This window comes from Eubalaena glacialis, chromosome 2, assembly GCF_028564815.1.
Source record: "Eubalaena glacialis isolate mEubGla1 chromosome 2, mEubGla1.1.hap2.+ XY, whole genome shotgun sequence".
NCBI classification, from domain to species: Eukaryota; Metazoa; Chordata; class Mammalia; order Artiodactyla; family Balaenidae; genus Eubalaena; species Eubalaena glacialis.
In genome coordinates this window covers 195,702,951-195,718,080 of record NC_083717.1, presented here as the reverse complement: position 1 = coordinate 195,718,080, position 15,130 = coordinate 195,702,951, and the positions used below count along the sequence as shown (strand labels likewise).

At 44.3% G+C, this 15,130-nt stretch overlaps 1 gene segment (V, D, J or C); it reads left to right on the top strand.

The window, feature by feature from the left end:
- The window catches only part of LOC133084762 (immunoglobulin heavy constant mu-like), a 266,145-nt gene that overhangs the window by 178,776 nt on the left and 72,239 nt on the right, over nucleotides 1-15,130 (top strand).

The window sequence follows — 15,130 nt, the reverse complement described above, 5'->3', positions numbered from 1 at the left end:
GACCCAGCCTGGTGAAGCCCTCCCAGACCCTCTCCCTCACCTGCACTGTCTCCGGATTCTCATTAACCAGCAATAGTGTAGCCTGGGTCCGACAGCCTCCAGGAAAGGGGCTGGAGTATGTTGGTGCAATTAGCAGTGGTGGAAGCGCATGTTATAACCCAACTCTCAAGTCCCGGCTCAGCATCACCAGGGACACCTCCAAGAGCCAAGTCTATTTATCACTGAGCAGCCTGACAACTGAAGACACCGCCGTCTATTACTGTGCGAAAGACACAGTGAGGGGAAGTCAGTGTGAGCCCAGACACAAACCTCCCTGCACGGAGGCCCGTAACCACCAGGGGGCGCTCAGGACCCAACAAGTACAGGGCCGAGGCCTGCAGCAGGTGCAGAGAGGGGCTGGGCGGGAATTCCTGTTAGAACCTCTGCTTTCCTCTTCCTGCCCAGGAGCTCCACCGGGGACCCTGTTTTGTGTCCTAATGTTTCATTGTTGTGGATTATGTTGTGTCTAGAAAATTTTGTGTGCATGTACATATTTGCTTAATTTTTATTTTTATTATAGTTGTGTATATATATATTCACATGCACACACACATATAATACTCAAGAAATAAGGCTGTTTTTCATTTCTTTATTTATCTTTTTCTCAACGGAGCTCAAAACAACCCTGCGGCTCACCATAAGGTTCAATTTGAGCCTGAAGTTCTTGAAACTTGTAAATATCCTGCGAGTGCACATGAGATTTTTAAACAGTATTAATTGTTGCTTTGTTTTTGTACATGTGGAAGGAAGAGACACACCGTCCTGCTTTCAGGCAACCTGCACAAACATTTTGAATTCTGCAGCAGGCAGTGTTATAGACTCTGATGCCCGAGTGCTCCAATACTGCACATGCAATGATCCTCACTATTCACAGATTCCATATCTGCAAATTCACCTACTTCTAGCTTTTATGAGCACCCCAAAATAAACACTGTCATTTTGTGCTCATTCATGGACATTAACAATGTGGCCGGTTCTTTGAATCACCCAACACACACACACACACATACACACACACATTGTCAGCTGAGGTCAGTCAAGGTGATGCTCTCTTTTCTTGTTTCAACTCCCGTCATGTAATTGAGCACTTTCTGAGGTCAAATTACTGCCATGCTTTTCACATTTCTGGGATTCTTGGCGATTGTTTAAAGTAGTCCCAGGCATAGTGCTGAAGGACAGTCTTGTGTCCCTACGCACAAATGGCTGTGAGTGGACTTAGGGAAAATATACATGAGAGATCAGCTTCATTCAGGCATGAGTTATATGGCCATGGGTGGTGAAAATGATACTCATGTTTCCAATATAAATCTCATCCAAAACCTGAAGAGAAAGCTCGCTGCTGCCTATGGGATGCAGCCTTGGAAGCTTGGCTTAATTCCAACTACAGCATGGCAAGTGGGGGCTTATGGCCAAGAAGAGGGTGGGGTGGAGTGTACTGGAAATTATTAAGAGAAGAAATACAGGCTAAGGGGATTCTGGTTTCATAGACTCACAAGGATTCTTGCTAAAGGGAGACCAGGGTGATCAGATACCGTGTGGGTTATGATAGGCGGTTTCATGGATTTGATCAAATACTGAGGGTGATCAGAGTTCAAGGGTGGGAGATTCTCATTATTCTCACTTAGCAGGGTTCTTGACAAAACCTGGCCATGCAAATATAAACACAGAAGCTCACAGGTCAAGACTAGTTGAGAAGAGCATTACAAGGAGCCTGTTGGCTAAGGGGTGGTCAAGGGTCTTTGTCACACTTCAGAAGAGTAATAATGAACATACAAGTAAACCAGGGATGCACACAGACACACAGAGAACAGACCATCTGAGGATTCAGTGAGAAGAGGTCCATCTGCAAGCAAAGGAGAAAGGCCTGAGAAGGACCCAACCCTGCTGACACCGTGACCTTAGACTTCTAGCCTCCAGGCCTGAGAGGAGTACATTTCTGTTGTTTAATCCACCCAGTCTGTTATTCTGTAATGGCCACACTAGCCAACTAATACACCTATAATATAGACGCAGATAGACATATATGGAAATGTAAGTATCATATTGGAAAACAAACATCACCCATTCTTCAGAGGTGACATGAAGCTGTGTCCACCCTGGATCTCAGCCAGCACCCTCCTCCAGAGCCCTAGAGAAGGACCAGCCGTGACCATCTTTATATGGAAAAATGCTTCCCACCTGCACATCACACCCATGCTCAAGGGGAAAACAAAGCACCTGTGCTACGCAGAGTCAGGATTCTCATCTTCACTGACATAACTCTCTGAAAGTCAAAGTATTAATCAAAATGAGCATGAAAACCTTCTGGTCATTCCTCCTCTTGCTGGCATCCCTCAGCTGTGAGCATCTCCTGGGTCTGAGGAAGCTGAAATTATGGGGTGACATCTGCGAAGTGGGTGTCTCATGGTTTCTCCTTCCCCAGGTGTCCTGTCCCAGGTGCTGGTGCAGGAATCGGGCCCAGGACTATTGAAGACCCTCTCCCTCACCTGCTCAGTCTCTGGATTCTCCATCACAAACAGTGCTGACTGCTGGGACTGGATCCCTCAGCCCCCAGGGAAAGGGCTGGGGTGACTGGGGTGCTTTGGTTCTGGGAATAGCACAGCCTACGACCTGTCTCTCCAAAAATGACTCTCCACCTCCAGAGACACCTCACAAATTCAGTTTTCCCTGCAGCTCAGCTCCATGATGCCCCAGGACACAGCCCTGTGTTACTGTCCCAGGAGGCTCAGTGAGAAGTCAGGGTGAGTCCAGACACGACCCTCCCTGCAGGGGCCGCTCCAACCACCAGGAGGCGCACAGGGTCATCGGGAAAAAAGAGGACCAATTTCAGGGCAGGTGCAGAGGATGGCATGGAGGGGTTTTCTCTCAGAAGCGGTGGTTTCTCCACTGGATCATTGCCGCCCCTGGAAGCCTCATCCACAATGATTCCAGGGAACTTTCTTGTCTCTAAACTTGAGACTTTTTTCGTGGAGTCAGGCTTGTCTGTCTTTCCCGATCTATCTTTGGACGAGCCGCACAGAAATATTTCTTCATGAGACCTTTATTTGAAGATTAGGTCACTACTTTCTGCTATTAGTTGTCAAGCTTTTAATCGTTTAATGACATAAATAATTTTTACTGTTGAACTTTAAATCTGCTTTCCACCATCAGATGGATTTCCAATTCCTCTCATCCTGAAAATCTCCCCAGTCCTGTTTGATGCAATGCTTTTCACTTGAATAGTATGAACCATGTTTATATTCCGAAATTGGTGTCCATACAGCACTGGAGTCATTCTCTCCCCAGAGGACATTTTGAAGTGTCAGGACACAGGTTGGGCTGTAACATGTGGGCTGTGTTGCCTGTACCTTGTTATCTAGTGTGGAGATTGATAAGAGATAATTAGATAAAATAGAGAGATAGATAAAAGGGAACAGAAACAGGTATATCCTAATCATATGGAAAATAACCATAAAAACTGACTACATAACCCATTTTTAGGGAGTGCTAAAGGCTCAAATGTGTAAAGATGATACAAGCACCCGTATGAAGTTATTTGTATCAACATAAATATTCAAACAATTTTTGTAAAAACTTTTCAAGCTCACTCCTCAATCCCGTGGTGAGTGTCTGGTTTTCTCTCTAAGAAATCGACAAATATATTCCAATTGGCTGCCATTGGCATTCCTTCCAGCAAGCAGATGAGGGGCCTTTCGCACTACATCATCCCCGATATTTGAATTTCTTATTATTTTGTGCTCTAACTGTTGCAATAAGTGAGTAGCAGTATCTCATCATCGTGTTATTTTATGTATCCTTAGTGAAGAATCTTGTTAAAACCTTTTACCTCTTCTTTGTGGAAGTATCTTCAGATCACTGGCACAATGTTCATTATTTTCATTTTTTGTTGCTGTGGTTGAGCTGTGAATTTGCTGTATATTCATGATACAAGTCCTTTATAAATATGATATTAGAAAGCACATTCTCCAAGTCTGTGCTTTAATTCTCTTATCAGTGAAGTTATTGCTGCTGTTGCTGTTGTTTTCAGAACAGAATTTTTAATGGATACAGAAAAATTACAAATTTATTTTATGAATGATGTTTGGGATATTATACCTAAAAATTCATCATGAAACTCAAGGACACCCATAATTTCTGCCACATCCCTACGCCAGGCCACATTCAGGGATGGAGGGTTAAGTCCACCTTCTTGAAGGGAGGATGACCATGATGAGTTACCTGACGTTATTCCTTAAGGGAGATTTATCCTACCTTCTGCATTAGATACATTTATTCAATCTCTTTATATAAGTATGAATCAAGATATTTGTTTCATACTTTGTGTAAAGGTTATATACTAAGGCATTTTCTTTGCTCCTGTAATTGTTACCGCTTGTCAGCCATGGGGAGCTCTTTCAGATTGTCTCCTGTATCCACTTTATGGGCCCCCATCCATTTGTGTGAACACTTCCTTACTTTCTGGTGCTACAAGAATCTGCAGGATAATCATGTGTATTCTCTTCTCCGGCCCTAGAATTTGCCATGCCTCAGATGAGTTGTGGATCCTTTTCTGGAGAATAGTATTAGCAACCAGAAGAGTGTGTATTAGGATACTAATGCTGGTGTCCTGTCTACTGGGGGCATTGCCTCTAGGCCCTAGAAGCTAACAGACCTTAGAAATATATCTGTGCGCACTACACCACGTATACCCACACACGTCTGCAACTATCTGTGTATCTCACCTTCTGACCTGTGTTAAGGTAAATGTGAGATCATGCTTACATCTCCGATCCTAGTGCAACATCACATGGGTAAATCCAGCCTTTCTCCCTTGCTTGTCTGTTACTTTCCATCCAACAGTGAGAAGCCTGACTCCACTGATGCCATCTAGCTACTAATTGTTCAATTCCACAGGCACAGTAGTAACAGAATTCTTAGCCTGACTCCTGATGGAAATACAATTATCCACCAGGCTCTAGTGCTTATGTGCAGTGGCTTAGAACTTAGCCTTCAGACTCCACTCATTTCCAAAGTCACTTAGGTCAAACCCTATTTTCCCACCTTCTTCAGACATGTTAATTCATAGATTCACTATGATATCAGGTATCATCTATACAGTGTGCATCATTCCATCCTTGAGTCTCTGACTTATAAATGAAATTTATATTTATATTCAATAAGGTTCACTCTTTCTGCTATTACTTTATATATTTTGACAAGTTCATAGTGCAATGTTTCCACCACTGCAATTTCATAGAGAAGAATTTCACGATCCTTAAATATTGTCCATGTTTCACTTATCAAAGACCTTCTCCGAAATTCCTGATAAATTCTCATCTGCTTGCTGTATATATAGACTTGCCTTTTCCCAAAGGCCAAATAGGTGAAATTGAACGTTTTCAGACCGGTTTTTTAATTAGCAATATGCATTTAGGATTCCCTCATGTCCTTTCACGGTATAATAGTTTAATATTTCAATTGATGATTACACTTCCACAGCATGGATACAGCACGCATTGTTTATCTACTAATTTATGGAAGAACGTATTTGTGGCTTCCATTTTTTCTCAATTGGAAATGAAGAGACCACAATCATTCATGGGCAGTCTATGATGGAGATATGTTTCAAGTCAGTTAGGTAAATTTTAGGAGCATGACTTCTGAGATCTTATATTAAGCTCTGTCTAGGTGTGTAAGTGACTGCCCTGAGGAAGGGCTCTGATGCAGGGACCACTCAGCTCTCCCAGTCCTCTTGCTGAAAGGAAGTCAGAGCCCAAGCAATGTCCACACGAGGTGGACACAAGGCCCAGCCCTCAGACCTGGCTGAGCTCCCAGCCTACAGTCAGGGTCACCCTCCCTTACACCTGAGTGCGCATCACGGGAGCAGATCCTGCAGCTGAACTTGAGCCTCTCACAGTGACCCTGCATGGGGCAGGATGGGCCTCTCCTCCAGGCCCTCCCAAAGCAGACACGGTGAACAAAATAAAGAGCTGCTGTCTGTGGAAAGTGTCAAGGGTTGTGGCAGGGTTTTGTGCGTCAGTCAACACCTGGAACATTATTTGTCATTTCCACGTGGGATCCTATTTCACCATTTCATACGTGGGAAATGGATGGCACAGTTGGACTGGATGAGGGGACAAAGATCACACTGTAAGTGGAGATGCTATGACACAGTGCAGATCCAAGTCCAGAGCCAAGGTCCTCCTCCCCATGATACAGGAGGACCTAAGAGCTCAGGCAGGAATCCTGGGCTGTCCCAGGTAGGAAGACACACCTGTGTGAAAAGAGAGGTAACACCATCTGATTCACACTTTAGCAGGACCACGCTGACACTGGTGAGGTAGTTAGTTAGGAGACATTGGGACAGTATTACACCTTAACCACACTCGACCTCAAGGCATCCATTTCTAGTTTAATCTTGTAGTAGTTTTTATTCCATTCAGAAGCCTATGTCAGGATTAATATTCTTATTCTTTGTTATTCTGTGAGCATTTGTCTCTCTCCAAGATTTAAATTTGTTGCTGTCTTATTTCTATAATTATCTGATATATTGGTGAGATTTTGATAATGTGCAACTTGTTCCATTTTGAGGTGGTTTTAAGAACATTAAATAAGAAGCATTTTCCCAGCTTCTCATCTCTCTACATCTCCAAGACGAGTATCAGCTTTATTGTAACACCCAGAAACTGGAAACAATTCCAATATCACACATCAGCTTAATAAATGAGACAGTCATGCCATGATCATTCTTTAAATGCCACCTGTTATTAAAACCAAGGATTCTTGGTACACACAAAAACATGATACTCTTCACAACTATTTGTGCTGAGCAAAATAAGCCATAACAATAAAAATACATATAATATGATCCCACTTTTATAAATTCTAGAAAATGAAAAGTAATCTGAAGTAACAAGGGAAGATCAATGGTTATGTGGGGACAGGATGGAAGATAAGAAGGCACAGGAAGGAGGAAACCCAGAAACTACTGAAAATAATGAGAGGAATTGATCTGTTCTCTGCTGACAATGCTGATGCCTACGTCAGTATTTATCAGAGTGTTCATTCTGAGTTTGTGCGCTTTATTATGTGTCAAGAGCCTCATTAAAGTAATTACAGATAAAGAAATGCATGACTTGCGAGGGAAGGAGTGAAGGAAAGATACTGAAACATAAGAGACTCTTGAAAATACTTCTCATGGACCCTGACCCTCTCCATATATTTTAGGTAAACACTACAAGAGAGCAAAGTCATAATGATCCCATTACAGGAGGGGGATCTGCAAACCTCACCCGGCAAGTCCAACTCTGTCCTGGAGTAGGTTGAGGGGAACACCCTGGCCCAGAGCACAGATGCAGATGCTGGATCTAACGGTCACCCCATGTTTATCCTTGGACACTCCACAAACCCTCTATACCTCTGGGTGTAGTTTACACCTCTAATATGAGGGTAACAACGACAGCTACATCATAGGATGTGTGTGCATATGTAAAATGACCTATGGGTCCCAAGTGTTTACTCTGGAAGAATCACATAATGAAAGTTATATTTCCCAAATGCTATCAACACCACAAAATCCAAGACTCTCACACCTGCTCTGAGACCCTGCCTTTTCTGAGGACGTTCAATGACATAGCCTCTTATATACTAGAAGGTCATGCAAATAGGGTCCTTCCTCTGCTGATATAAAGCAGCCCCAGCCCTGGCCTTGAAGCTCTGGGAGAGCAGCTCCAGCCCGGGATTCCCAGGTGCTCCCATTCAGGGTTCAGGACAGAACACTCACCATGGAGTTGGGCTGAGCTGGGTTGTCCTTGTTGCTATTTTATAAGGTAATTTATGGAGAGCAAGAGATACTGAGGATGTGAATGGATATGAATGAGGGAATCAGTAGATGTGTGACAGTCTCCTGACCAGGATGTCTCTGTGTTTGCAGGTGTCCAGTGTGAGGTGCAGCTGGTGGAGTCTGGGGGAGGCCTGGTGCAGCCAGGGGGGTCTCTGAGACTCTCTTGTGCAGCTTCTGGGTTCACCTTCAGTAGCTATCCTATGAGCTGGGTCCGCCAGGCTTCAGGGAAAAGGCTGGAGTCGGTCTCAGTTATTAGTAGTAGTGGTGGCAACACATACTATGCAGACTCTGTGAAGGGCCGATTCACCATCTCCAGAGACAACTCCAAGACCACGCTGTATCTGCAAATGAACAGCATGAGATCTGAGGACACGGCCGTGTATTACTGTGCGAGAGACACACAGTGAGGGGAAGTCAGTGTGAGCCCAGCCACAAACCTCCTTGCAGGGAGACAGGAGGGGCGATGCAGGGGGCACTCAGGACATACAACTGTGTGTTTCAGCCCCGGGAGCAGGTGCAGATGGTAGTTAAGGGCTGCTTTCCTGTCAGGGTCTGGGGTTTCCTCTCCATATAGCAGTTTTCCCTGGGGAACCTCTCTGTACTCATCCATGGTTCTTTACTTACACATTCAGTCTCTGAATTAGAAAGACTTTTTGAAATAGGAAAAAAAAGTCATATATGAAAGGCAGAGACTCACTTAAAGTTAGATATTCAGGTTTTCCCTTGTCTAAATCTTGTCTAAATTGACCCGTTTCAAAACTATCCCAGCGGATGTATAAACAGTTGAACATATTCTTCCTTCCTCATTATGATATCTCGGCTCTGCCCTACTGGTAGACCAGCTGTCCCTGCCAGGATGGTGGCTCTTGACTTGCCTGCTAACCTCTTGCCTGAGAAATGTAAATGAGCTGAGCAGCACCAGATCCTCACTGGGTTACTGGGAATGATGCCAATTAGAGGGGACGTGGGTAGACGTGTTTCTACATGTGCTCCTTGCTTCCAGGTCCAACAGAATCCCTATACGCTTAGATAATACCTGCATCCTGTTCTACTGTGCAGTTTCTTTTATGTCAAATATTCACCGTCAAAGCTATTACCAATAGACACATATGTAGTCGGTAGGGAAAGTTTATAGTCAGGTGGATAATAACAAGAATTTTCAGAAGCTGCTGAAAACAAATCTATTCTCCTTTCTTCACCACAGCATCGTAGGTGAACACTAAAATGCAGGAACGTCACACAGGTTCTCATTCCACGAAGAGTCCTGCAGCCTCACAGGCAGGCCCAACTCTGTCCAGGAACATTTGCAGGGGCGTCCAGGTCCAGGGTGGAGAAGCCCAGGCCTCGAAAGGAGGTCTCACTGTGCCCTGATGTGTGCTCTCCAGCACATCACCTGCCAATTCCAGGCTGCAGTTTAGCTTCACATCTGTAAGATTCAAGTAAACCGACACCTACATCACATGATTTGTGTGCATATGTAAAAACAAAATAATAAAAGAGGCCCTGAGTGTTGGGCCTCAGGGTAGGCCACCCCAAAATATGCCTCCAAGTGACATAAGACAAAGCCAATGCAGAGGGACATTCTGACCTTCCTCCCTGTCACCCTGAAGCAAGAAATAAACCTCCCATGTGAAAGGTGCTCTCCCTGTACCTACAGGTGGAAGTGAAATGGTCCTTTACCCCATGCCCTCCGCCTGCCTTTTTTCTGTGCAAAAAATTTAGCCTAAGAGTAACTTTAATCAGAGAACTGAGAAAATCTAGAAAGAAACGAAAACTGTGCAACAAAACGAAATAATAATAGTTTAGTCATTTAGCAAATCAAGGAACTTTAGTTCCTCCTCCAGGGCTATAGATAATATTCTTGTCCATGTCCCGTGAGCTGTATTGTAGATGCTGAAACTCCCACCAGGAGGAAGAAGTTAACTGCATGATGACCAGACTGTAGCCATGACATAAGCTGCCACAATTCCAAGAACTGACCTCAAAGAAATGGGAACGAACCGACCCTGGAACTGAAGATTAACTCTACTTAAAACAATCAAGATGAGGCTGATCAGACCACCACATGACCAATTTCAAGATGACTGTCAGAGTTGACTCTTCTTGTTCTGCCTGTAGCCCCCTCCTTCTGCCTATAAAAGCCCTTTCCCACAGATTCTCAGTGGCGGTGGCCTTTGGAGAGAAGTCTGTCCCCCACCCCCGGTTGCAGGCAGCCAAAATAAAGCAAACTTTCCTTTCTACCAACTTTGCCTCTTTATTGGCTTTTCAGCACCGAGCAGCCAGACCCTGCTTTCCATCACACAGGGACACTCTTATCACCAGGGACGGGGAATTCAGGCCTGGATGTCTCTATGAACAAACCTTGTTCCTTCTTTAATGACTCTGCCAGCCCAAACGCTGCTTAGGTTCTTCACTAATTGCACACCAAAAGCATACATTTCCTCCTTCTACCAATTCCTCACAAATATTGGATCTTGGTCTAAAAATATAAAAGCTGCCTGCTTTGGTCACTTCTGGGTCCATTTCTATGGCACGTCCATGCCTATGCTTACAATTTTTTTCTTTTCTCCTGTTAATCTGTCTTTGTTAGTTTTATTATCAGTCCAGCCTCAGGAACTCAAGAGGGGCAGAGGAGATTTCCCTCCTGACAAATCCAAGTTGTCTTCTCTTCAGCCTTACTCTGTACAACCTCTTAGGAACCTCAGTCTTCACGGGCCACTTTCACACTCCTGACATCACCTTGCCAGTTGCGTTCTTCTGGCATCTCTTCTTTGCATTTCCATCTCACCCTTCAATATTTCTTCCAAATTGCTGTGACATTTCAGTGTCCATTGTCTGGATGTACACAGTTTATTAGTCATTCCCTAGGAAAGGGCATCTTGGTCCTTTCCAAATTTTGGCAAATATGAATAAAGCTAAGTAAGCATCCTGTGCAGGGTTTTCTCTGGACTAAAGGCTTATTGTCTTTCAGGTACATACAAAAGAGCACTATTGCTGAAACATAATAAGAGTATGTTTAGTTTTGCAAGAAGCCACCAAAATAGCTCCCAAGGTGCATCCTGTTTTGTATCCCCACCAGCAGTGAATGGACCCCCTGCCGCTCCACATCCTCCCAGTGTTTAAGGTACTCAGAGTCCTGACTTGATCCACTCTTGTAAGTTTTCAGGGATATGTCCTTGTTCTGATTGGCATTTCCCTGTGATAAATGTTCTCCCATAGCCTTATTTGCAAACTCTTTGTCTTTTTGGTCAGGTGTCTGTTAAGGATTTTAGCCCATTTTTTAATACTTTTGTTTCTTTCTTATTGTTGAGTTTAAGACTTCTTGGTACATATTAGATAACAATCAGATATACTAGGTATGTCTTTTGCAAATATTTTCTGCCAATCTCTAGCTTGCCTTTGGGTAAATTTTAAATGTATTTTTTATGCTTCTCAATTATTACTTGTTGTGTTTCTATTACAATGAAAAGTGGAGTTAAACGTTCACTTCCTAAGCCATGGGAAATTTATGTGGGAACATGTCACAGTACACTCAAAGGCCTCTTTCAGATACTACAAGGATGGAATGGGTAAACAGAGGGGGGACTTCTTCAGAGATGCTCTTCTGGAAAAATAGAAATGTACCAATATACCCTCCTTCCTGTCTTGCTGATGAGAACCATGCCGCGTGTCCAGAGGGACACAGATCCTTGAGGAGAGAGTGAGATTTCATCAGTTAGAATGACCGTTTTCTAACAATACATTTTACCCGTGATGGATCTGAGTTTATGAATGATTGTTACTTGAATGATTCAATGGATTTAGCAACGGTTGAAAACAAAATCAATACCTTGAATTATTATTATTAATTTTAATTTATGTGGCCCCAGAGAAGAGTTTGACAATTACAATTTCAGTAACACAGTTCAATAATTTTGACTTATACCTCTTAAAATTTAGATATCACGTTGTTTCATAATAAATGTTTCACCTACATCCCTCACATTTGAAACTGGATTCCAAGTGGACCTAGAAGATGAAATGTGAGGACAGCGAATCTCTCTACATTCAGTAACATCTAAGGCAACAAATCTAATATCACACGAGGACACTTCTGATTTCCAAGTGTAGTTCCTGCTTCTTCTTTGCTCAGTGATTCCAACAAAGATACAAAATGACCTAAACCATCTGTCTCAATGTTCCTGAAGTCCACACCTCATTCTGAGCTTATACTCTCAAGATTTTATAAGGGAAAACACAGAGACCATCAGAAGGACCTGTCCACGTGGTCACCATGAAGCCCACCACCATCAGTCCTTCTCCCTCCGATCACAATGGTCAGACCCTCTTGCTGTGACCATCCCTGGTAACCTGCAAAGCAACATGACTTAAATCTCACCACTTCTTTTTACCATCGCCCATTGGTCATCTCTAATGGATATTCCTTCCAGCATTATAATATGATCTGGTCTCCAGGCATAATGGCCTCCAATTGTCTCCACAATGGAAAAGTAACATTTTTTTAGTCCTGGTGACCTAACACATTTTTCCTAGGGTTAAATAGACCCTAACAACACATCCCCAACCACTGAAACATAAAGACACCTGTTATATATCCTTCTATGTTAACATGAATTTGGATGGATCTCCTCTAATCCACCAGCTCAAGAAGGGCAGGGCAGAAGCTGGGGCATCTGTACAAATGCAGGCCCTTCTTCCACCTGGTGAATAATGGGCTCACCTGATTCTAGGTTTTAGATGCCATCCCTTCCGCTCCCCTATCCCACAGCGTATCAGCTCAATTTTCAGGTCCTGACAACAGGGTCCAGACTTGTCCTGTGATTCTTACCCATATTACTTTGGTTGGCTCTCCTATTATCGACATTCAAGCAGGCAGAGTCTTTAGTATTTAATTACTCTGCAAATATTATTGGAAAAGCCAGAAGAAGTATAGTACTCGGTTCATGAAATTGTATGGAGTAAATATCTTCTCATAGACAGCAGGCTCGACATCAGTCAGTATACAGGTGAGATCACTGGGCTGAGGGAGAGCTGACCTGCCCCAGACCCACAGGTGTGACCTCTCAAGGCAGGAGTGGAGCCAGTGCTACATGTACAATGGTGTCAGTCAGAGATGGGGACTCACATTGGTCTTTCTGTTTCCCAGGAGAGATAGCATCACTGATCGCACTGATGACAACATTCAACACCCTTGGCAAACCCACTACAAATTTCAGACATACCATTACCATCGCGATCCCCAATTTACATCCTTGCAGAATGAAATGCAGATGGTGAGGCCACATCCTCAGTGCCCACAGTGAGATGGGATGGAGCTGTGCTCTGCTCTCCAGCACCACTTACTTATATGACCTCAGGCACAGTTCCAGGACTCACTGACCCAGGGACTCGGGAAAGCTGCTCTCAGGTGGACTTTTCAAGGGAACCTGCTTCCTGAGGTGGGGGCTTTCCTCTGACTATGACGCCCTCATATTCTGCAAGCCATTCACTGTGAAGGTTGACTTCCAAGAATCATGCATGTTCTCTCACCCAGTGCAGTGGGAACTGTGTTCCCTGACCTCCAACGTCACTGGCAGTGACAGAGTTAGAAAGGAACACTTCTAGAAGGAGTGAGTCTGTGCACTGTGACCAGGTCACCTGCCCAGCATATTGGAGTCCTGAGGAGCTTCCTGTAGCTGTCTGTTCTTAGTCCTTGGTAGCCTTGGGGATTCCTCAATGTCCACCCGCAAGGAAGGAGTCCTGAAGTCATGGTGTTCCTGCAGACACTCAGTTGTGCAGAGGAAAAAGGCAGGACAGGCTACTGGTCAAGTCAGCTGTGCTAGGGACCATGACCATCTCAGCAAGAATGACTACCTTGTCCACGAAATACACTGTGTGTTTAGTTGCTATGAATAAATCCACCTCCAGAGCAACTCTTGATAATATTTAAACTGTTTCAGGTGAAGAAATGTTCACCCAAGTTAAGGGAAACACGCAGTCCGTTGTGAATTATGATAAACATTAAATTTTACCTAACTTTGTCTGAATTCAATGTGATTATTACATGTAGCGTTTGTCTCAAATACTTGCACATCCAGGAAATAAACATGAGGTAATGCAGAAAGGAAAAAACAAGAGTCTGTGTCTGACATCTTGGAGGACTCTGAATGTTTCATGGGTATTTATGTGACATATATACATCCGTGGGATTAAAGTCTATTCCCCAAATCTGCCATTAATCCTTGAGCACAGCTGATTTCCTGTCTAGCCCTTCAGCGTCATTTCATTCCTGGACACAGGGTCCCCCAGTCATCAGGAGGGGGACCCCAGGTGGGGGCTGAGTTCTCTGAGGGCACAGTCAGCACCCTGCTCACAGGGGGAGCCCCAGGTACAGGGACCTCCCTTCACTAGTTGATGCTTTTTATAAAAAGGTCCCTCCTATATGCAAATATCCCCTTAGACCACAAGGTAAAAACAAAGTACCAGTTCACTTAAATACGGGTTTCTCCTCATGCTTGAAGACATTTTCTGGGCTTCATGAATCTCATCTGCAAGAAGATGAATCCACTGTGGTTCTTCCTCTTTCTGGTGTCAGCTCCCAGAGGTGAGTGTCTCAGGGATTCAGCCATGAACACACGGGGAAGCTGCATCTGAGCCCATGAGTTACCGTGGTTCTCTCTGTCCACAGATGTCCTGTGCCAGGAGCAGCTGCAGGAGTCGGGACCCAGCCTGGTGAAGCCCTCCCAGACCCTCTCCCTCACCTGCACTGTCTCCGGATTCTCATTAACCAGCAATAGTGTAGCCTGGGTCCGACAGCCTCCAGGAAAGGGGCTGGAGTATGTTGGTGCAATTAGCAGTGGTGGAAGCGCATGTTATAACCCAACTCTCAAGTCCCGGCTCAGCATCACCAGGGACACCTCCAAGAGCCAAGTCTATTTATCACTGAGCAGCCTGACAACTGAAGACACCGCCGTCTATTACTGTGCGAAAGACACAGTGAGGGGAAGTCAGTGTGAGCCCAGACACAAACCTCCCTGCACGGAGGCCCGTAACCACCAGGGGGCGCTCAGGACCCAACAAGTACAGGGCTGAGGCCTGCAGCAGGTGCAGATAGGGGCTGGGCGGGAATTCTTGTTAGAACCTCTGCTTTCCTCTTCCTGCCCAGGAGCTCCACAAGGGACCCTGCTCTGTATCCTAATGTTTCATTGTTGTGGATTATGCTGTGTCTAGAAAATTTTGTGTGCATGTACATATTTGCTTAATTTTATTTTTATTATAGTTATATAGAGA